The sequence below is a fragment of the Canis lupus genome, chromosome 3, assembly GCF_048164855.1.
Source record: "Canis lupus baileyi chromosome 3, mCanLup2.hap1, whole genome shotgun sequence".
In the NCBI taxonomy this organism is placed as follows: Eukaryota; Metazoa; Chordata; class Mammalia; order Carnivora; family Canidae; genus Canis; species Canis lupus.
This window is the reverse complement of record NC_132840.1, coordinates 30,365,467-30,388,089: the sequence shown is the minus strand read 5'-3', so window position 1 is coordinate 30,388,089 and position 22,623 is coordinate 30,365,467. Positions and strand designations below refer to the sequence as shown.

At 43.6% G+C, this 22,623-nt stretch overlaps 1 long non-coding RNA gene across 1 annotated transcript; it reads left to right on the top strand.

Moving 5' to 3' along the window:
* On the top strand, positions 1–21,912 carry LOC140630198 (uncharacterized). The gene is made up of 3 exons (XR_012028006.1): positions 1–264; positions 18,035–18,115; positions 21,577–21,912. It is a non-coding gene; the product is annotated as an uncharacterized lncRNA (long non-coding RNA).
* Positions 21,913–22,623: the final 711 nt, after the last annotated feature.

Here is a 22,623-nt window from a genome sequence, read left to right as displayed (position 1 = left end):
ATAACTAGAAAAGAGCTTTGGTTTTATTTTCCAAATTCTTTGTTGTGCTGCTCTTGCTGCAGAAGAAACCATGTGCGGTGCCTGTCTTGTGCCTCTAGCTTATTGTCCACGTCAGGCCATCGGGACCCAGCCTGTTTGGCATTTGTATCCTTCACCAAAATTGGTTTCTCTTCTCTTTCTGCCCACGTGGGAAGATTTCATTCCTGGTCTCCTCAGTTTAGAGTGGCTGTGTGACTTGCTGTGGCCAAGGTCATGTGGGCAGAGGTGAGGCTTCAGCCAGAGCATGAATTGCAGGTTCTCAAAGCCCTGGCCCTCCCTTCATGATGCTGGGGGTATCGATGGGTATGGATGGTACCAAGAGGTATTGAGCCAGCCCAGGGGGAGGGCAACCCTGGAGTGGTGTAGCTGACTTTGTGGGGTGAAAAATTACCTTGAGTCATGTCACGGACAGTTTTGGGTTGGTGGTTTTTGCAGACATGCTAACCTACCTGGGCAGAGACACTGATTTTATGTATTTTTTTTTCCTGAAAAGTCAGGTAAACAAAGACACTTGGTAATATTCAGGAAACCTAAAGCCCAGTACTGATCTCACAAGGTGACAACAGCTGGCTACTTTCTGTGGTGGTTGGATAACAAGCCCCCCAAGATGTTCTCATCCTAGTCCCTGGACCCTGAATATGTGACCTTACCTGGCACAGAGGACTTTGTCGATAGGATTAAGTCAAGAATCTTGCCATGAGGAGATTATCCTGGATTATCTTCGTGGCCCAATGTCACCACAAGGGTGTAAGAGGGAGGCAGGAGGATTGGCATCAGGAAAGCAGATGTCACAACAGAAGCAGAGGTTGTAAGGGTGCGTTCTGAAGATGGGAGAAAGGGCTACATGCCAAGGAAGGCAGGCGCCTCTGGAATCTGGAGTAGACAAGGAAACAGGGTTTCTCCTGCAGATTCCAGAAGGAATGCACCCCTGCAGACACTTCAGTTTTATCCCTGTAAGATCCATTTCTGACTTCTGATTTCCAGAATTGTCAGATAACCCATGTGTGTTGTTTTAAGCCATTCCCTTAGTGGTGATTTGTTTGCAGCAGAGATAGGAAACAAATCCTTCCTTGTTCACTTTTCTCAGGGCCGGGAAAGTGTGTGTGAATCCAATGGGGTCTGATCTAATTCATTCTGATTGTGCAGATACATCTCAAGAGAAGCACGGGATAGAACAATCGAGGCTGAAGCGTCTTTAAAATAAAGGTTTAGCTGACGATACACGTGTACATATTAATACAGTCATTTGCTCATGAATGAAGTTGACCAGCCACAAAATCATGCTAATTTTATTATAAAGCACAACACATTCTTTGGTTGGAGGGAATGATACTCAGTGGCTTATTTGGGAATCAGTCCAATGGCACATTATTACCAGGGTACCTGGTGTCCAGGGGTGCTTTAAAATTAGAGAAAATGTGACTCTTCGGTCCCTTAATGAACACTCGTGAAAAGCCCCCAGGAGTGGAGACCTCTGTTCTCATGACTGCCAAGATTGCAGTGTCAGCAAACACACCAGAGGGTGTTTTTAATTTCATTCCTGCCATTCATCCTTGGGGCCACCTCCTCCCTGCCTGTCTTTGAGGTGATGCTTCTGTGTTTCTGGTCTCCACAAATGAGACGTAAAGGGCCAACACTGAGATCCAGGCGGAGTCGACTTTGAGGTTGGAAATTAATGAATGAAGCCGAGCAGGGACCCTGGAGGACACAAGGCCAGTGTGGCGCAACCACAGGTCACCCTGTCAGGGCTCCTGCCAAGCATGTGGTGTCTACACGTCCTGCAGGATTATCAAGCCTGACAGGCAACGTCTGCCCTGAATTTTGGCATCCTCTCCCTTGCTCATCTCATTTCAAGTTGCGAGCGTGTGTAATAAGGACACACAGAGTTTGAAATGCACACAATTTTCCCAGACGCCCGCTTGGGGATTATGTGGAGTTTATTAAACTGAACTTGGGAGGTTGGCATCTTTTAATTAAAGGAAAGAGCCCTTCCCTCCCTGAGAAGCATGTCTGACTATGAGATACTGCTGGTGGATAATCCAAGGAGTGTGGTGACAGACACCAGGCCACCAGAAGGCCATGTGAGATCACCATGAGGAAAGCAAGAGAGCCCAGCTGGCAAAATCTTGTGTTTGCTCCAAAACAGGAGGGTCTGGGGGTCTGGGGGTCCAGCTCAGCCTTCTCACTGCAGGGTGAGGCCTGCCTGAGAATTTAAGTTGAAAGACAGATGTGCTTTGCCAATGACCTCAGTGACTGGTGGCCCTGCTAGTGTCCCCTGGGGAATGGGAGGCTGAAGTCTGGGTAATTCTAAAGGATGTGATATGCAATTAGGTACAGCATTTAGGTAGTTCCATATAAATCCATAAAAACTGCACCCTAAGACTGAAGTGCAATTGCTGATGTTGCAGCATAGAACAGGGGGTGAACAAAGCATGTGTGGCCTCAGACCATGGCTGGAGTATGGCCTGATGTGTCAGTCACCAGAAAGGGCCCTTGCTGAGCTTCATGAGCCAGGCAACAGGGTGCACATGGCTGCCCTGGAGGGTCAGATGTCTGCTGGCAGGACTCCTGCCACGGACTGCCTGCCTATTCTTGTCAGGTGCTTTACATGTGCTGCTTTTGAGTTACTCTAATGTCGAGAGAGAAACCCATGACTGGCCTGTGGGGTTCTCAGGCTCTGACTACTTTTTAACATTTTTTTATTATTACCAAGGACTTATTTACAATTGTGCTAAAATACACATAATGTAACATCTCAAGTGTGCAGGTCAGGGGCTATTAAGCACATCACCCTGTTGTGCAGTCAGCAGCCACCCACCATCTTCAGAACTTGCATCGTGGAAAACTGAAACTGTCCCCTGCTGTAAAATATTTAAACATGTGAATGAGTGCAGAGAGGAGGTTTTAGCAGCCCATACCCAGCTTGTCAACAATCACCATGCCTTCTCGTTCTGCAGCCATTAAATATGTTTGGAGAATGTTTCTTTTTTATTTTTTTAATAATAAATTTATTTTTTATTGGTGTTCAATTTGCCAACATACAGAATAACACCCAGTGCTCATCCCATCAAGTGCCCCCCTCAGTGCCCGTCACCCATTCACCCCCACCCCCGCCCTCCTCCCCTTCCACCACCCCTAGTTCGTTTCCCAGAGTTAGGAGTCTTCATGTTCTGTCTCCCTTTCTGATATTTCCTACCCATTTCTTCTCCCTTCCCTTCTATTCCCTTTCACTATTATTTATATTCCCCAATTGAATGAGACCATATAATGTTTGTCCTTCTCCGAGAATGTTTCAATAGTTAACAAAATGGTATCCAACACAGACACTAGTTTTTCAGTTTTTTTTTTCTTGTTGCTCTGTTTTTCTGTTTATTTCAGCTACAACAAAGCACATCATTTTATAAAAATTTTACAATCTATTTATAATTTTTGTTGATCTATTAAGTAGGAGAAATTTCATTTTTGTTTCCCATGTATGTTTTGATTACTGATGGGGTCAAACATCTATATCAACGGAGATGTCCATAGGTGGCTCTTCTTTAATTGCAAATATTAATTCTATTACAGGATTTTTGGATGTTGAAATGTTCTGATCTCCTAGGGGTATCCTTCTTTGTCATGAAGTGTAAATCTCTTTTAAATACACTGCTGTCTTTGATTGACTAATGTATTTAAAAAATATTTTATGTATATGTTTGTGCTTGAAACTGATCTATGGTTTTACTGTTTTTGTAAGCTTTGTCATCAAGTTTATACCAGTCTTATCTAATGAGTTAGGCAGTTTTCTCTCTTCTTATGGTGTCTGAAGCAACTCTATTATTGTTTTTAAATCTTAGCATAACTCATTCATTGCTTTGTTAGAAGTAGCCTCTAACCCATCTCTCCTTGGTGTCCTTTGAGGCAGGAAGACAGATTTCTGAAAATTTACTCATTTCTTTAATGGATATTGACTGATTCAGATTTTCTAATAGTCTTTAGACAATTTTCTTAAATTTTTTATGGAAAATGACCCAGATTTATTGAAAAACCAAGGAAACCTTTAGAAGGATAATAAGAGAAAATATCTTTATGACCTCAGGGTAGGAAAGAATTTCTTAAACAGGATATAAAAATTAACAGTAGCTATGATGGAGAATACTGATAAGGAAATCCCAGCAGGTTGGACTGGAACTGGATTTTTCAGTGTCAACTGGTGGGACATCCATGAAAGATCAGTGGGGCAGGTATGTTGTAGAAAGGACACCTGGGCTGCCATGGAGCGTCATGATGAGTAAGAGTAGCCATGGAGTATAAGTCCATGATGGTAATAAGTAGGTATCTAATAGTTGAACAGATATGTGAGTCAGTGAGGGAAGAAGGAGGGCTTTTGCCCACAGAGAGACTCTAGCAGGGAAGTGTGGAGGAAGAGCATCATCATCATTGCCCAACAACCATGGTGAACATGGGTTTTGGGGAGACTAATCAATGGATGCTGTTTGGGTGGAGGGTTGGTGGGGATGGGGTATTTGTGTGGGCTCCAAGTGCTCCACATAGTGGAGGAAAATGGTACCAATGCAGTGGAGAAGCCAGAAGGGTGATCCAAGTTGGTGTCACCAATGAGAAAGCAGGTAGACTTTGTGCACTTTCAGCGGTGAAACCGGACAGTCACAGCAACATGTGGGTGGTGTCCTGGTCGGGCACATACAATCTGAATCTGAGCACCCAGAGGTGCCAGAGGATCCCAGGTGGGACCATCCCATGGAATCACTTGCCCATCTTCAAGAATGTCAATGTTGTGAGAACCAGAGCAAGACTGAGCAGCTGTTCCAGTGATGGAGTCTGAAGAGATATGGGCAGTAAACTCAGCCTGCAGTCTGCATTGTATCCCAAATGGACAGGATGATACTATAAAGCACATACCTGGGAGAACCAGCAGGACTGGAACAGGGACTGCAGAGTTGATAAAAACATTGCCCCCATAATTAAATTCTCCAGATTTAGTAACTGGGCTGTGGTTGCGTAAGTGAATATTCCTTTCTTTAGGAAATGCACAAGGGGCATGATGTGTGTACCTTACTCTGAAATAATTTGGAAAACCACATACATGCACATTCACATACACGTGTATACATAGAAGGTGACCGGCAGATCTGGGTAAAAGGCATCTTGTACTTAACCTGCGCGGTTCCTGCAATGGTTCTGTAAGTTTGCAAGTGTTTCAGGAAAAGTTTTAGAAACTCATAATGTTCAGCAAAAAAATAAAAATAAAAAAAAAGCAAATTACAGAAGAATGGTACAGGACTCTACTTGCATGAGATTCAGACACTTGCACAAGGGAACTGCGTGTTGTTTAGGACTTGTGCATGGATTGGAGAAGAAGGGAAGCAGAGGGACACAGAATGCAGAGTGACATGGGCTTCAGGGATGAGGAGGCTGCAGAGCAGCCCTGGTGAGGTTTCTTCACTGTTTGCTTTATTGCTGTTCATTAAGCTGCAGAGAGATGTCTTCTCAACATATGATATTTCATAGCACATTTTTAATTAACAGGACTAAATGTAATGCTACTAACCCCTACTCCCAATTCGTTCTAGCAGATAAGGAGACCTAAGCTCACTGAAGTTTAGAACTTTGGCAAGGATGGATTTGAACCTGATTCTGGTGGCAATCAAGCCCACACTGCGTCTCATGCTGTAGGAAAGAGCCCAAGTCAAGACAGAGAAGAGGAGGTGAAGGAAAGCCAGCAGGAGCCAGGCTTGAGGAAGGGACTCTTACTCTGTCCTCCTATCTCCCCTTGCAGGACCCCGGTCTGTGGTCAGGCCCATTGATGGGCTTCGAAGGACAGTGACACCCAGTCCTTTGTTCACTGGCCCCTTTTCCAAGTTGACCAAAGGGCTTCAGGATGGACTTCCCCCTAAATTAACTTAAATTAAAAAGCAATACCTGCCCAGACGGATGAGCAGTGACAAGATGAGGCCCACCCTACTGGCAGATTAGGATCTCTGTGCCTGGACAGTTGGAAGCCCTTCTTCCAATGACCCTGGAAAGAGCCGGAAGGAGCTCGTGCTCACCTTAAAAGTGGGAATAATTGTGGCTCCCCTACTGGGACATCCATCAAATGGCCAGATGGGATCACAGCTGTCATGTTTGCCCACAGTCCTCTTGTCTTTGGACCCAGGTGGGTCAGCTGAAAAACACCAATTCCCCTTTGCTGCTCCAGACCTGCATTGTCTATGGCTCTGTGGTCTTACTTCTGTTAATGACCAGATTTTGATCTAATAAATAATTACTTCCTAACTGGGGTGTGCTTCCAGTGTTTGGTGAGGTGGGCAACTGTCAAACAATTTGATTCAAAGCCCCTGTATGTCAGCTCTGTCTGATGTGTTTTCCTCTGTTTCTTTATTCCCCAGTGAAAACATACATACATTTAAAAATAAACACAGGTGTTGGAGGAGATGTTTTGAAATGTTCTCTTGTACCTGACAGCTGTGCTCTCTGTAGAAATCACGACAACTGTTTTCACCATAATTGCACAAGTTTTCCTTGAAGCTTCCAAAGTATTAACACTTGAGTGTATTATTGTAGAAACTTAGCAGAGCAGGAAAATGTATTACCAGCTCTCCTAAGATATTACCAAGAGCTTATGGAATTGTAATGTGATTCTTATAAGTCTCTTGGAATAAAAACAGATGATCTTTCTCATCAAAATGTAATCCTTGTTGGGTTGAGCAACTTTGTGAACAATGCTTATTTCTGAGACAGTCAGACTTCTTCATGCCAGCATCCTCCATCTATTGTAGGATGAATCACATCTTTGGGTCCGGTCATGGTAGCGAATCATGGCATCGTGGTACCCGCCTGTATTTACTAGAGGGCACGGTTCACAAACAGGAGGGACTTCATGTGGTGCAGAGGCTTCATTGGTTTGAGAAGAGCCGCAGGGAAGGAGGTGATGTTTTCCTGCTCAGCTGTGTTTATTGGCAGGAGGAGAGAAAAAATAAGCCAAATGCCAGAGAGGGCGGTCTGAGACTAGCAGGGCAAAGCTCAGACTGGCATAGCTCCTGTCGCAGCAGCCCCTTGAGCCTTTCTCATTAGAGATCTGTAAAGAACAGTGTACTGGCCCTGGACCCCTCATGTGGAACCAGCAGCCAAGAGGCCCTGCCAGAGTTCGTAGCTTCCACATAAGTGGTTTTGCTTTGTTTTATGCACACAATCCAAATGCAAATCATACAAAGGGCACACAGCTCAGAGTCTATCTTCATCTGTGTCCCTCAGGCTCCCAGATGTCTTATGGGTTTCTTTCTGGGTTCTTGGCTGAAAATGTCCAAGGCAGTCTAGGGTGTCAGGGTGGGCAGGCATGCCGATTTTGACTGTCTGTCCTTCCTTCTTCTGCAAGCTGGCAGGGCGCCACAGCCTCTGCCTCACCCTGCTCTTCCCAGGGTCTTTGAGATCCCTTCACAGCTAAACACAGTCACATGGTTATTTCAACAGTAGCCAAGCAGTCCTTCCTATGGATGTATCATAACCCTTCAACTGATCCTCCATTGATGGAGATTCATGTTATTTCTGTAATCTTTTGCTGTCACAAGGAAGAGTCTTGTGCACACAATATTTCTGTTCTTGAGTGACTAAAATTCGAAGGGTAAGCACTCAGAAATAGGTTTCTGGGTAAGATGGTAGGTGCACTCTCCATCGACTGGCAGAGAGGTTGTCACCAGATGGTGACACACTTTTTCCCGGCACATCTGATGGGGTGGGGAGGGTGGGGTCTCTACCCCATGTTTCCTTGTTTTTGACTATTGTCTACATCATACTGAAAATGCATTTCTCTAACTAGGAGTGAGGTTAAAAAAATCTTCACTATGTTTAAGAACCACTTGTGCTGCTTTTTCAATGAGCTTTCATCTCCTGTTTCTGTGGGCGGTTGGTTGTTTTGTTATAGATTTTTAGGTGCTCCTCATGCATTAAAGAAATTAGCCCTTATCTGTAATAGAAATGAAGTCTTTCCCCCTCTGATCCTCCCTCCCATCCTTTGTTTCTTTTATAATATTTGCAGTCCACATTTGTCTTTTGACTTTTCTTCTGATGCTTTTGTTTTGCCTCACAGAAAATTTTTATTTTTACATAACCAAATATTGTACAAACAGTTTTTCCTGTTTTAAACATTCTTATTTAAATTTTTGATTCATCTGAATTTACTTCAGTGGAATATGTGCAGTAGAGATCTAATTTTTTTGTTTTTCTCCAGATGGCTACTCTCCCTGGCACTTGGGCCAGGCCCTGGAAAACTGACACTGCCCCATCCTCCCCTGTGCTCAGATAGCACAGCTGTAAGATACAATGATGCAAAGATCTGTAGCAAGACTCACACATAATGTGATTTTCAGTATCTGGCTTGCTTTTTTCCCCCAGGGCAGCATTTTGAGTTCCTCCATGTTGTTGTGCTGGTTCCATTTTTCTGCTGAGTGCATTCCCTGGTGACTATTGTAGTGTCCTTGCTCATTCACTTGTGGGTGGACATTTGGGTTGCCTGTGGCGTTTGGCTGGGATGAATAAGGATGTGACAAGCACTCAAGTAAAGTCCTTGTGTCGGCAGAGACTTTCATTTCTCTTGTGTGAATACCTGTCATCGGAACTTGGGGATATATTGTAAGTATGGTCAGGTTTTTAGGAACCTGGTGAGCACTGTCCCAGCCTGGTTCTATCATTTCATACTCCTGTCAATGAGAATGAGTGTCTGAGCTGTTCCATATTTCTGCCAACACTTGGTATTGAAAGGCTTTAAGTTTACCCAATATAAACCCATGGTGGTATTTCCACTGTGGTTTTCATTTGTATTTCTCTGATGACAAACAAAGTTGAGCTTTTTATGTGCTCATATGACACCTACATATCTCTGTTCACATTTTTTGCCCACTTAAAAAATTGCGTTCTCTTCTTGTATTGAATTGTGAGGGTTTAAAAATAGATATATTCTGGATTCAAGTTTTTATTTGATATATGTATATTGTGATCTCCCCCACCATCCCTAAATACTGATTGTCCTTTTATTTTCTTAATAGTATTTTTTAGGGGATCCCTGGTGGCGCAGTGGTTTGGCGCCTGCCTTTGGCCCAGGGTGTGATCCTGGAGACCCGGGATCAAATCCCACTTCGGGCTCCCGGTGCATGGAGCCTGCTTCTCCCTCTGCCTATGTCTCTGCCTCTCTCTCTCTCTCTGTGACTATCATAAAAAAAAAAAATTTAAAAAAAGTTTAAAAAAATAGTATTTTTTAAAGAGCAGAAGTTTGAATTGGAAAAAGGCCAATTTATCATTTTTATCTGGTATGGTTTGCTTTTTTTTTTTTTTTTTACATATTATCTAAAGAATCTTTGCCAGCCACAATGTGATGAAGGTTTTCTTTTATGTTTTGTCCTAAATGTTTCACAATTGTAGCTTTACATTGAATTTTGGATCTATATCAAATTAATCCACATCCTCTTCAGCATCTGGTATCATCAGAATTTTAGATTTTTGTCATTCTAAAATAGGTGTGTAGTGATACTCCATTGTTGTCTTATCTGTGATTCCCTGATGACATATAATGTTGAGCAGCTTTACATATGCTTACTTCCCACCTGTTTATCTTCTTTGGCAAGATATGCATTCAAATCTTTTGTTTATTTTTAAATTAGGTTGCTCATTTCCTTACTGTTGAGTTTAAAGAGTTTGTATATCTTGGATAACATTCCTTATCAGATAAATCTTTTGCAAATAATTTTTTTTTTCACTTGTGGCTCTCTTTGTTGTCAACAGTATCTGTTGCAGAGTAGAAGATTTTGTTTGGAGTAAGTCCAACTTATCAAAATTTTCTTTCTTGGATTGTGTTTTTGATGTATCTAAAAACTCACCATACACCTTATGTGAGTTTTGGTAGATTGTCTTTCAAGGAATCAGTCCCCTTCATCTCAATTACCCAACATGTGGGCACTGAGTTGTTTGTAGTGCTCCTTTATTATACTTTTAATGTCTGTGAGATCAGCAGTGAGAATCCACTTTCATTTCTGACCTGAGTCATTTGGGTTTTCTCTCTTGTTTAGCCTGGCTAGAGACTTTGTATATTCATCCCATATCCTGCAATCTTGCTCAACTCAGTTATAAATATTTTTTTTGTATATTCCTTAGGATTCTTCTATCTACAAGGGCATATGATTTGCAAATAGAGACAGTTTTACTTCTCCTTTACCATCCAGAAGTCTTTTAATTCTTTTTCTTGCATAAAGGCCATGGCAACCATCTCCAGTTAGTACGTTCAATGGGAGGGATGAGAATGAACATCCTTGCTTGCTTCTGAACTTAAGAGAAAAGCACTCCATTTTTCACCATTAAGTATGTTACCTGGGTTTTTTCTTTTTTGGGGTTCCCTTTCTTTGGTTGAGGTAATTTCCTTCTGGCGTCTCAGGTGTTTTTCAATTAGGAAAGGGTGTTTTATTTTGCCAAATACTTTTCTATGTTTATTGAGATGGATATGTGGGGTGCATAATCCTTTAAGTCACTGCCCTGGGGGATACAATCAACATCTTAACTTAAAACAACCTTAATCCAATTAATACTGCCTTAATTTCAATAGCACACAAAAGCTTCTCTCAATATAGCTCTATTTCCTGCCCCTTCCTTTGTGTTAACATTGTCATACAAATTACATCTTGACATTACAAGCCAATCAACAAGGTTTTGCAATCATTGTGCTATGGGGTCCTTTTAGATGACATAGGAGAATAAGAGTCATGACAAATATTGTCTTTATATTTTGTAAAGGCCTTTATATTTACCTTTTAGCATTTACCTTTATTGGTGTTCCTTGTTTCTTTGGATAGATTTATGTTACTGTCTCATTTCAGCCTAGAGGACTCCCTCTAGGAGTCCTTAATATATCTTATAGGGAAGGTCTGGTAGCAACAAATTCATTCCATTTTTTTGTTTTGTTTATCTTGGAATGTTTTAATTTCTCCTTTTCTGAAGGTTAGTTTAGCCTGATATAGAATTCTTGGACGGCAGTTTCTTTCTTTCGGGACTTTGACTATGTCACCCCCTTGCCTTCCAGCTTCCCTCGTTTTGATGGGAAGCCAGCTGTGAAGACTCCTTGTGTGCAACATGTGGCCCTGATCTTGCTCCTTTCAAGATTCCTGTACTTGATGTTCATCAGTTGGTCCATAATGTATCCACCTGTGGTTCTCTTTGATTTTGTCTACTTGGGAGTTTGCTGAGCTTCCTGGTGTTTAGATTGACATCTTCACCACATTTGGGGATTTTTTGTTGTTGTTGTTCATTACTTTCAGAATTTTTTCCCTCCTTTGTGCCTCTGCTGTCTTTCTGGGATTTCCATTATACACATGTTGGTGTGCTTGGTAGTATGCCACGAGTTTTTCTTTGTTCCTTGGACAGGATAATCCTAACCACTTGCCTTCAAGTTTGTTGATTCTTTCTTCTGCTAGTTCAAATCTGATGTTGAAGCCCTTTAGTGAAATTTCATGTCAATCACTGTACCTTTAACTCCAAAATTTCTATTTGGTTATTTTTTTTACAGTTTATACCTGCACTGATATTGTGTCTATTTTTATTTTAAAAAGATTTATTTATTTATTTTTGAGAGAGAGAGAGCTGGAGAATGGTCTAAAGGGGAAGGAGATAATCCTCAAGCAGACTCCCTATTGAGTGCAGAGCCTGATGCAGGGCTTGATGCCACAACCCTGAGACCATGACCTAACTGAAACCAAGAGTTGATTGCTTAATTGACTGAGCCACCCATGAGCCTTGATATTGTGTCTTTAGTGAGACATTGTTATCTTATTTTCCTTTAATTCTTTAGTTGTGGTTGCCTTTAGACCTGTAAAAATATTTCTAATAACTTATAGTAGTAGTAGTAATAATAATAATAATAATAATAATAATAATAATAAACAACTCTGTTTAGGAATTTCCTTGTGGCCTCTCATAAGTAAAGTCTCTATTGACTGCCTTTATTCCTGTGTATTGGCCGTGCTTTCTGGCTGAGATGCATGTCTTGTAACCTTTTGTTGAGTACTTGACATTTGGAATAATTAATGTGACAACTCTGTAAATCAGAACACTCCCCCCCCCCCAGGTTTATTCTTGGTGCTATTTGTGAACTGACTTTTTGGGACCAAATCTGTATTTTTTTGTTGTCTGTGGTTGGTGAAGTCTCTGCTTGATTAGCTTCATGGGCAGCTAATGACTTGACAGAGATTCTCTTAAATGACTTGAATCAATAAATCGCCTGGCCTTTGCTGTGGGGCTTTTATGCATGTGCTGGGGCATGTCTTCAATGCCTGGGCAGGAAATTTGCAACTCTGCTTTAGCCTTTCACTTCCTGCCTGTGCAGAGTCTGAGCACCAGCTGCCAGTGAGAGAAAAGGACCTTTCCAACACTCCCCAGGCATGACACAGCCCTGCACATGTGTGTGGCCTTTTAGATTCCTAGGAATATGCCAGAGCTTTAAATCACCTCTGTTCAAAAAAACCCCCCAAAAAACAAAAAAAACCCAAAAAACACAAAAACCCCCACCACCACCACAACAAAACAAAACAAAAAAACACCTCTGTCCTCATTTCCCATTTTTTCCTTTAAAAATTTTTTTTAAATAAATTTATTTTTATTGGTGTTCAATTTGTCAACATACAGAATAACACCCAGTGCTCATCCTGTCAAGTGCCCACCTCAGTGCCCGCCACCCAGTCACCCCCACCCCTGCCCATCTCCCCTTCCACCACCCGTAGTTCGTTTTCTCATTGACCTCTCATCAGGTCACTTGGTAACACCATCTCCATCTCCAGCAGCTGCAATGTTGAACAGCCCCTGGATATAAGGCCGTTATCACTGAGTGATGTCTGTATCAGGTTGGATACAGACAGTGGGAATGGAGCTTTTCCAGGGAGCTCACAGGCCAGTTAGGGACCATCCGTTGGGTTGGGGCTTTTTAGGGAGCTCCAAATCTGTTTTCCCTCTCCAGTGACTGCCAGGCTGCTGGTTTTTACAGCTACCATGATTGGAAGGCTGTTAATTTTGAAGCCTATGTGGTTGAGGAGAGGGCAAGTTAAAATGCCACAAAGCTCACAGTTCTTACCAAGATTTAGTCATTTTTCTTGAATAAATTTTCCTGGAATTGTCACAAAATTTTGGTAGTCTCCACAGTTTTAAAAAACTGACTTGGACAATTTTTCCCCCTGTTCTCATTGCTTTTATGTAGGAGTAGATTTTTGGAGGTCCTTACTCTGTCATGGCAGATCCAGTATTCTATTTCAAGCAGTCTGACACTAAAATCTGTGCTTATGTACTGTACACCATGGTTTCTCCTCCAGCACTGTCTTGATTATCACTATTCCCCAAACTCATAACCGTATAATAAAATCCTATCATCACATTTATCTGTTAATTCTTCTAGTGTCCGAGTATCAAATCTTCCTGGGAAGGCCCATGGAGATCACAGAGGAAGTTGCTGGAGCCCCAAAGAGCTATAGACAGGCAGTTTAGCCATTTAATTTTTCCGGGGTGAGATTGGTCCTGGTGATTCATTCTGTGCTCTCATTAGAGCAATTATCCAGTTAATTGCTCTGATCTGGATTTGGCCGAGACAGTCACTGCAGCTGGGGAGCCCCAGAGAACAAGCAGATGGACGTCAAGGAGCATTCTGAAGGAGGCCTGGGTAGGCAGGCTGGTCTCTGTGCCCCAAACATGCTGTTCAGCACCAGCCACCCAGCATTTATTGATAGGACTGGCTCCTCTGGAATGTCCTTCCTTCTCTCTGCTGCAGTCAGCAAATGAGAAGGACAGAGAAGTTCCGGGAAAGGTGACCTCTGAAACTGGGAAGGAGTGGATATGAAGCTGTTATCTGAGAAGACATCTATTGAGTCCTGGTTCATGGCAGCGATATGCAAAGTCACCACAGTGATGGAATTGTCCCCAGGCCAGTGAGGCTCCACTGACACCCAATCTTATTGTTAAAGAAGCTAAAAATAGGATGTTTCAATCAGAAATAAGGTGGATAATGTTGCAACTGCATAGTTCAATTCCATTTCCTCACTCCCTTACAGAAACACATTTTAATGATACCCCTCCACTCGGTTCATGGACTTACCTGGTGATCATTTCCCTGATTTCCCAGTTCACAACTGGAGTGGACATACTTGGATTCGTTAAATCCCCAATTTGCTCCATAGCTTCAGAGTAAAAGCTATTATAGCAAGGAAGACAGTGTAGAAGTCTCTGGAATGCTGGTCAAGATAATGAATCAAAACCAGTGCCATATCTTGGGGAATGACAGCCATCCACAAAAACCTAATGGATACAGGGGCAGCCCCCATCAAGTCCACGTCTAATTCAACAACCCAGTACACGAAAGTCAGATGGGCCCTGGGGGACACCTGTGGACAGCTGCAGACTTAGCTGAGCAATGGACCTGATTGTGCCACTGTGCTGGGTTTGGCATCTTGGCTGGAGAAGGTGGACACAGTCCCATGCAGCTGGGTGCAGTCATTGATCTGCTGAATGTGGTCTTTTCATTCCTTATCAGGAGATATGAGAAGCAGTTTATATCCACGTGGGTAGGCTACAGTATACTCTTCAGTCTTTTCTCAGCACTTCGTATTTTCTGCCCTGACATAATAATAGCTCCCAAAGTATGTGGACAGTCTACAAAACTGTTTTATTTCTGCAAAACATCACATTGGTCCAGTGTATCAATGGCTTCATGTCACTCAAACAAAATGAGTAATTAGTGGTAACTATTTTGGTGGCCTTGATGAGGTATGTGCACTCCAGAGGTGAGAGAAAACCCCCCAAAGTTTCAGGGGCCCCACTGCATTAGTGGTATCTTAGGGCCTGAGTCTTGCCAAGATAGTCCTTGCGAGATAAAGAACAGAAAATTGCAGCTCACATCTCCCACAAGTAAGGAGAGGGTGCAATGCTTGGTAGGCCTCCTGGGTTGTGGAGGGGGCATATTCCTCACTTGGGAATGCTCTGTGTATTCCTTTTTGGCGAGAGACATGAAAAGCTGCCAACTTTGAGTGGGGCCTAAGGTAAGAAAGGGCTGTGTAGTAGGTCCAGACTGTAGTGCCAGTAGCTTACTACATGGGCCACATGACACGGAAGACTCTATGAGAGTTGAGGTTTCTGTGGTGGAAAATACATGTGGGGAGTTTACAGCAGTCTCAATGGAAAAGTCCCTCAGATTCCAGAGCAAGACATGCCATCTGCAGTGTGAAAGTTCTGTTAATGCTTGTTTTATTCACTACAGTATCCCACATCCCCAGGGGCTCCAACAGTGTCAGGCATAGAGGAAACTCTCAATGAATGTTTGCTCAGTGAGCTTGTGAGTCAAGTGACTGAAAGTCTCTGCCAATGCTGAAGGTACCCATGTTCCAAACTCTCGCCTTATCTTGTTTCTTATTTGATCTCATTTCATATCATGCTCCCCAGCACCTGACTCCAGCCCTATGGGTCTCCTACTTGTTTCTCAGTAGGCAAAGCTCAATGCTGCCTCCCACCTCAGAATCCCTTTGCCTGGGACATGGTCTCCTAGATGTCACATAGTTTCTTTCTCGCTTTATTCAGGCTCTGCTCCTCAGAGAGGTGGTCTACACACCCTGGCTGAAAGAGAAGATCCATTACTCCTTGCTCTCCTTTGTTTTTCAAAAGCAAGCCTTACCTCTGATTGCACATCTCCCTCCAGCAAACAAGTTCTGGGTGGCAAGAGTTTGTTTTATTCACTGCGGTTGCCCCAGATCCTGTGCTTGGTACACCATCAGTACCCAGCAAATACTTGCTAGTGACAGTTTAAGAAGTGCTGGATGCAACAGCTAAGCCATTCTCTTTCCTGCAAGATTGTTCAGAATCTTTAGCATGCACGTATCCTATAACATACACATATGGTATAATGTGCTATAGACTCCCATGAGGGACAGGCAGTGTGAAGAATTTCCAAAGTCTGTTTCACTGGAGAAACAATTTGGCATCTCAGGGCAATATACTACAGACTACATTTGGAGAAACTGCATGAAGGTAGTTTTGGTTCACAAGAGAGACCCTGGTAGAGAGAGTCAACCTGTCCTCTTCCCTCTATGCTGTCGACTTTATGCTCTTCCAAAACTGACTCCATTTCAAGGGCCATCTTGGGTCCTACTTACCCCCAGACATCTTCCCTAGCCTAGCTAATGACCTTGCATTCTTACCTATCACCGTGAGTTGACCTTGACACTAAAAAGGGAAGTGAGCCCACAAGCCTGCCCATATTTCCATCTTACTATTTTACCTGTGTATTGCTATCTACCATATTTGAATGTACATAATCATGCTTTGATGTCCCTTTTGAGGGAAGGGACCAGGTATTGCTCCCATTGCAAGACTGATCAAAATGAACTACCTGAGAGTCAGCTCCAATGGCTATACTTCCACCCTCTGTAGGAATGCTTTGAGCCTTCTTATGAGTTCTTGGGGTATCAGGGAGAGGGGATTACATAGTTAGGATGAGTTGGCTTAAAGCCCCATGGGGTTCTGACCAGGAAGGTGGATGGTGAGGAGCATCCCTAAGACTGGAGGGGATATTAGAAGTGTTTCTCTGGGGTGGCCTTAAGCAGAAACAATCATAGCTAGGAGTCAATGAAAGCACAAATATTTGACTTCACATTCAGAAGGGTCTTAGCTCAGATATTGTAGGGAAGCTAAGGGTTCCAGACATAGATTTCAAAATATTGGAACTACAAAGCAGGTGCAGGGAAGCTCAGGGATCCAGGCAGACTGGCACACAGAGACCTTGGGACTTCACATCCATTACTACCGGCAGCCAGCTGTGTGAGAGGGGGCTCAGTAGGTTTTGAGAGAAAATTGGGTAAACAAACTGATTTCTTGTTGGAAACTCCAACAAAGTCTTTCAGCAGCCCCATGGAAGGAGGTTCTTGTCAGGGAAGAGCTTAAACCAGGGTTTTCAAGATTGCATTTGATAAGACTCACAGCAACTCTCCCCTGGTTAAATTGTCTGGAGAGAAAATGACTGGCTGATCATCACTGGAATGATGCTTATGATTCCCATTATAGATTAACCTAGCATGAAGGTATTGCAAGGAAAGCCTGTCTGGGCATTTCTTACAACTTTAAGTGGATTGGTTGGTAATAGACTTTACTGGTTAAATCCTAATGTTGCTGTCACACAGGACTAGCTGTAAGCTGTGTCAGCTGGGCAAGTGGTTTAATTTGTTAAAACTCTGTTTACTCCTAGAATGGGTGTAGGATTAACTGATGCAGTGATTATAAAGTACACAGCACTATTATTACAGTTGTTACCATCACCACCATCATCATCACCATTATCATCACCATCACCATCATCACATCATCATCATCACCATCATAATAACTACAACCATCATCATCTTTACCATCATCAGCATCATCATTGCTAATGTCAACTGAGCTCTTGCAATGAGTGTTAGTTGAGTAAATAAAATGAATACTAAATGTTATGGTATAGAAGAAACACAGAGGGTGGGGATTACATTTCTTTTAAAAAGTCAAGATTGCCAGAGGATAAAAAACTAGATATGAAAAGAATTGGGAGCTGGTTAATTCTCTGTGAAACAAACAAACAAACAAACAAACAAACAAGAAACAAAAGAAATGGTGCTGGCTGAAACTCAGGACACCCACCGATCAAGAGTCACATGGAGCCAGCCAGGTGCCCTCCAATACTTGGACTAGAAAAACAAATAAAAGGAAAAAAAAGGAAAAAGAAAAAATGTTTTGTCAATGCCAAAAAAAAAAAAAAAAGAAAAAAAAGAAAAAAAAGAGCTACTTGTGTCTCAGACATTCCTTCTAAGATCATTGTCCTAATCTCTGAAGTATATTCTTTATAAATTCCTTTACTGAGGAAAAGGGTCTTTTCACGGTAAGCCTTCTCAATTTTTGTTTGTTTAGAAGTATCTTTATTTTACTAGGTTCTTCTAGATTGACAGTGGCTTTCTCTCTACAGCTCTGTGTTGTCACTGCCATGCTGTCTTCCGGCGCCAGCTGGTGCACAGTTGAGATGTCTGTTGTCAGCATAGTTGTTCCTGTAAGTAAGTTGTCTTTTCTCTCTGACTGCTTTTCAGATCCTTGTCTTTGACGTTTTACAGTTTTGATGGGATCCTCACCCCCTCATTGGGTTGCATTTATATATTTTATTTCCCTTCATCCATTTGCTCAACAGATGGTTGCAATATTTGATGGGTCTCTGTTCTGGGGCTATGAGATCCGTAATTGAACGAGCCAGAGATCCCAGCCCCATAGTCTTATGTTCTAGGGGGGATATAAACATCAATGTGATAAATGAGATTATATATATATTATATATATCTATATATAATGGAGGAAGATTTGGAGAATAAGTGGTATGGGGATGGAGAGGTCACAGAATCAAATAAAGGACAGGTGTCATTGAGAAGGTGACATTTGGGCAAAGACTGTAGCTGACTGTACTTAACTATCACATTTAGGCATTGATGCTTGCCTCGTAAAGCCCAAAGTGACTCAAAATCTCTACTGTCCCCCTACACAGCACCAGGGTGAGCCAGCACCCTATCTTTGGCTGCCCCTTCTTGCATCTCATGCATTTGTTGTATAATATTTCTGTTTTTTTCTGATCCTGATATGCCCCCAAGATACTCATTACAGGAAAGTGCTCCTGATGTATGGCCTTTCTCTCTCCCACTCAGACTCCCAACAATTTCTGGAATAAAACCACCAAAAGAATTGAGGTCAAAATATCACCTTTATTCCTGCTAGATTTCTGCTAGAGTCCAACTGGGAAGATCAGCTTAGTGGGCAAGCCAAATGGGCGTAGTGTCTCGGTCAGCTCAGGCTTCTGTAGTAATATGCACAGACTGATGGCTTACGTAGCAGACATCCATCTCACAGCTCCAGAGGGGCAAGTCCAAGATCAGGGTGCTGTCTTGGTTGTTGGTGAGGTTTGGAGATGACTGTCTTCTTAGTGTGTTCTCATATAGCTCTTCTTTGGGGTCCGCACAAGGAGACAGTGTGCTCTGGTCTCATCACCTTCTTAAGAGGGCACTAATCCTATTTTGGGGGCCCCACCCTCATGACCTCAACTAACATCTCTCACCTCCCAAAGGTCCTACCTGTAAATGCCATCACAATAAGGTTAGGGCTTCAGCATATGAATTTTGGGGGACACAAACATTTAGTCCATGGTAGCGCATAACTCCAATCCTGGAAACAGGAAGACTTACCTGGTCATAGGCCGCAGCAGGAGAAGATTCTCCATGTAGACACCTGCTCAGGTAAGACTTAGCACACTATAGAGTGAGTACTCAGGTTCTCACTGTGTAGAAGGAGTACTCAGGTACTCACTGTGTAGAAGGAGGAGGAAGGCAGAGCTGGGCTGTCATTCTTCCCAGATTGAGGGATCAGACAGGTGAGGAGGAGGAAGTCTGGAGAGAGGCCCGAAACCACACTACTTAAATTTCTTTCACAGGAAAGAAACATCAAGTGTGGCTAGAGGCAGTCCTCGTTTGCAACCATTATTATTACTTTACATAATTGATGGTTGTTTAAATCCACCCTCATGCTTGCCTCTGTCTCTGCTTGCCTTCCTTTGTGTACCTGGTACCTCCTTTTGGATTTAAGTTCTTACTTTTGGACAAAGCTGTTTAATAATTCAAAGACAAGGTTAGCTTCTGGATTCTGCTATCATGTTGAGAAGGTGGTAGTAGGTCTGAGTGTCATTACCTTTCCAGGCGACCTGTCTTTTCTCACTCATTGATTTCAATGGTGTCTTTGGTGTTCTGCAATATTATCGTACATCCAGAAGGGCTTTATATTTGTTTGTACTTCTTGGGATCCATGCTCATGGAATCTGAGGGGTTAACGCTTTTACTTATTCTGGAAAATTCACTGCCATGACTTTAGTATTTTTCTCTCCCTCGTGCTCCTTCTGCTCCTTTTCTGGAAAGCATAGACATTTGCTGGGCCTTTTTCACACTATCCCTAGTGTCCTTAACTACATTTTTAAAAAAGATTTATTTATTTATTCATGAGAGACACACAGAGAGAGGCAGAGACATAGGCAGAGGGAGAAGCAGAGGGAGAAGCAGGCACCCTGCTGGGAGCCCGATGCGGGACTCGATCCCAGGACCCCAGGATCATGGCCTGAGCTGAAGGCAGACACTCAGTCACTGAGCCACCCAGGTGCCCCTCTTAGCTACTTTAAAAACGTTTTTAAAATCCATTCATTCAAATTTCAGTGACTTACTTGGCTCATGTTGAAATGCATCTGTTATTTTTGTATGGTGCCCCACCTTCCCCCACAGTTGCATCCTTTCTTCTATGTCTTCACTACTGCTGTCATGCCCTCCTTCCTAGCACTCTCCCTCCAGACAGTGCCCTGCTCAGTCCTTGCTTCCTTGCTTGCTGGACAAATGTCCCACAGAAGGACTTTCCTCACCTTTCCCAGCAGCAGCACTCCTGTGGGACTGTCCAGGCTCCCGGCCTGCCTTGCTGTTTCTTCTTTGTTTCATACTGCCTGCACCCTGCAGACCTAGATGCCCATTACCTGCAGTCAAAGCCCTTCCTGGAGGTAAGCCCTAGGAGAGCAGGCATTCTGCTTCATTCCCTGATGGCTCTGGAGTGCTGTAGATCTCTAGTGAGACAGCCGGATGCCTGAGCGCTGAACATACTTATCCTATCCTAGGTCTCCCAGCAGAGCTTGCCTGGGTCTTCTCTTGCCTTGCTTTTGGGCTATCACTGCGGCGGATCACTTCCTTGTGTATTGTGATTGTGGCTCATGCTCCTCTTTAGCAAAGCCCCTCCCCAGTGAAGCAGATGGTGGAGGGGGTCAGAGCACAGCTCTGGGGCGAGACAGCTGTGTTTAAGTCCCTGCTCTGCCGCTCATAGCTGTGTGACCTTGGAGAAATTATTTATCCTTTCTGTGGCCTGGTTTGCTCATCTGTAGACCTAGGATGATGGTGGCTGCTTTGTGCGGTGGTTCTGGAGACTCACCATTTGTCTAGGTAGCACTTTTGGAACAGAGTGGGCTGCAACCATCACCTGCACAGCTGGTCGTCTGCAGGAATGTCACGTGGCCAGTGACAGGGTGTTCTTCTCGGGCCCTTGAGCCTCTGCTCACAGGTGACTGTCTTTAGTGTTTCTGCCTCAGTTCCTGGGCTACACATGTGTGCAAGACTCTATCCATGGTGTCCTCAAGGGCAGCTGTGCTAGAGTCTTGCAGAGACACCACCCCTGCTGAGCCTGGGCCGACACACAAGGGCTTCAATGCCCTGCCTTGGAAGGCTGCTTTGTTCAGCCTGCCTTTCCATAGAGGCCTGCCCCAGGTGGTCTTGCACTTCCAGCTCCCTGCCTGTGGGGTCCATGGCCTCATCCCTGTCCTGTGTTGGTTATGGAGACCAATATGCACACGTGTGCAGATGCATGCACACACAGCCCCACGCCCCAGGAGCTGTGGCCTCATCCCAGGTGCTCCCCATTCTGGTTGTCAGTGTCTCATTTTTTTATCCCCAGGGCTTGCCGTCACCTCTGGAGAGCTTGGCTACACATCGGAAGTCTATTTGCATGTTTCCCCCTCATCTGTAGGAATTCCAGCAGGAGGATTTGAGGTTACTCTGTCACATTCCCAAGGTGGAAGTGTAGGTAGTGTTGCTCACACTCTGCCTACTGCTCTGCACTTTGCTTTTGCCCTTCACGCTGCACCTCACAGATACTTCAGCAGGTGCCACAAGCCCGCCTCACCATTTCTGGGGCTGAGTACTATTCCCACACTTTAGTCCACTTAGTTTACCTGTTGATGTTCTTCAGTATTTTTCCAAGTTTTCAATACTATAAACAATGATGCAGTAAGACTTTGTACATGTCCACATGTATAATCTGGGAGTTTCTCTGTGGTAGAAACAGAGGTGGGTTAAATGGTATGTTTGTGTTTAATTTGAAAGCATGGCCAAAGTTCTCCAGACAACGTCAGTTCACACTCTCACTGATGATGTATGAGTGAATTTGCTTCCCTCCAACTGCAAACAGATGTCTTGCTGTCAGTCTTGTTTGCTCTATGGTGATGATGACCATGCAGAGAAAGAAAGCAGGGTAAGGGAGCAGAGAGAGGCAGTGGTCCTAGTTTGGAAACCATTCTGAGGATTGTCTGCAGGGAGCGAGGAAGATACCGGGGAAAGGCATTTCAGAAAGGAAACAGCAAACATAGAAGTCCTGGGGCTGGAGGGTGGCTAGAGCAGAGAGAGAAAGGGAAGGTTGAGTTTGAGGAGTGGTGGGAGCGGATAGGCTGGGGCTTGAGGTCTCTGCGTAGATACCAGGTGTGATTCTGAGTGACGCAGGCAGCTGTCAGTGGCTTGGGAGCCAAGATGGGGCAATATACTCTCTTTCGTCTTAGAAGGGCCATTGTGGCTATTGTGTTGAGGAAAATCTGCTAGGGGAATGGGTAGTGGGGAAACTAGTTAGAAGGTTCTGATGGAACAAGAGGCAGATGGTAGACCAGGAGGGAAGCAGAAGAGGTCATGAGAAGTGATTGAATTGGCATCTATTTGAAGGTAGAGCCAAGAG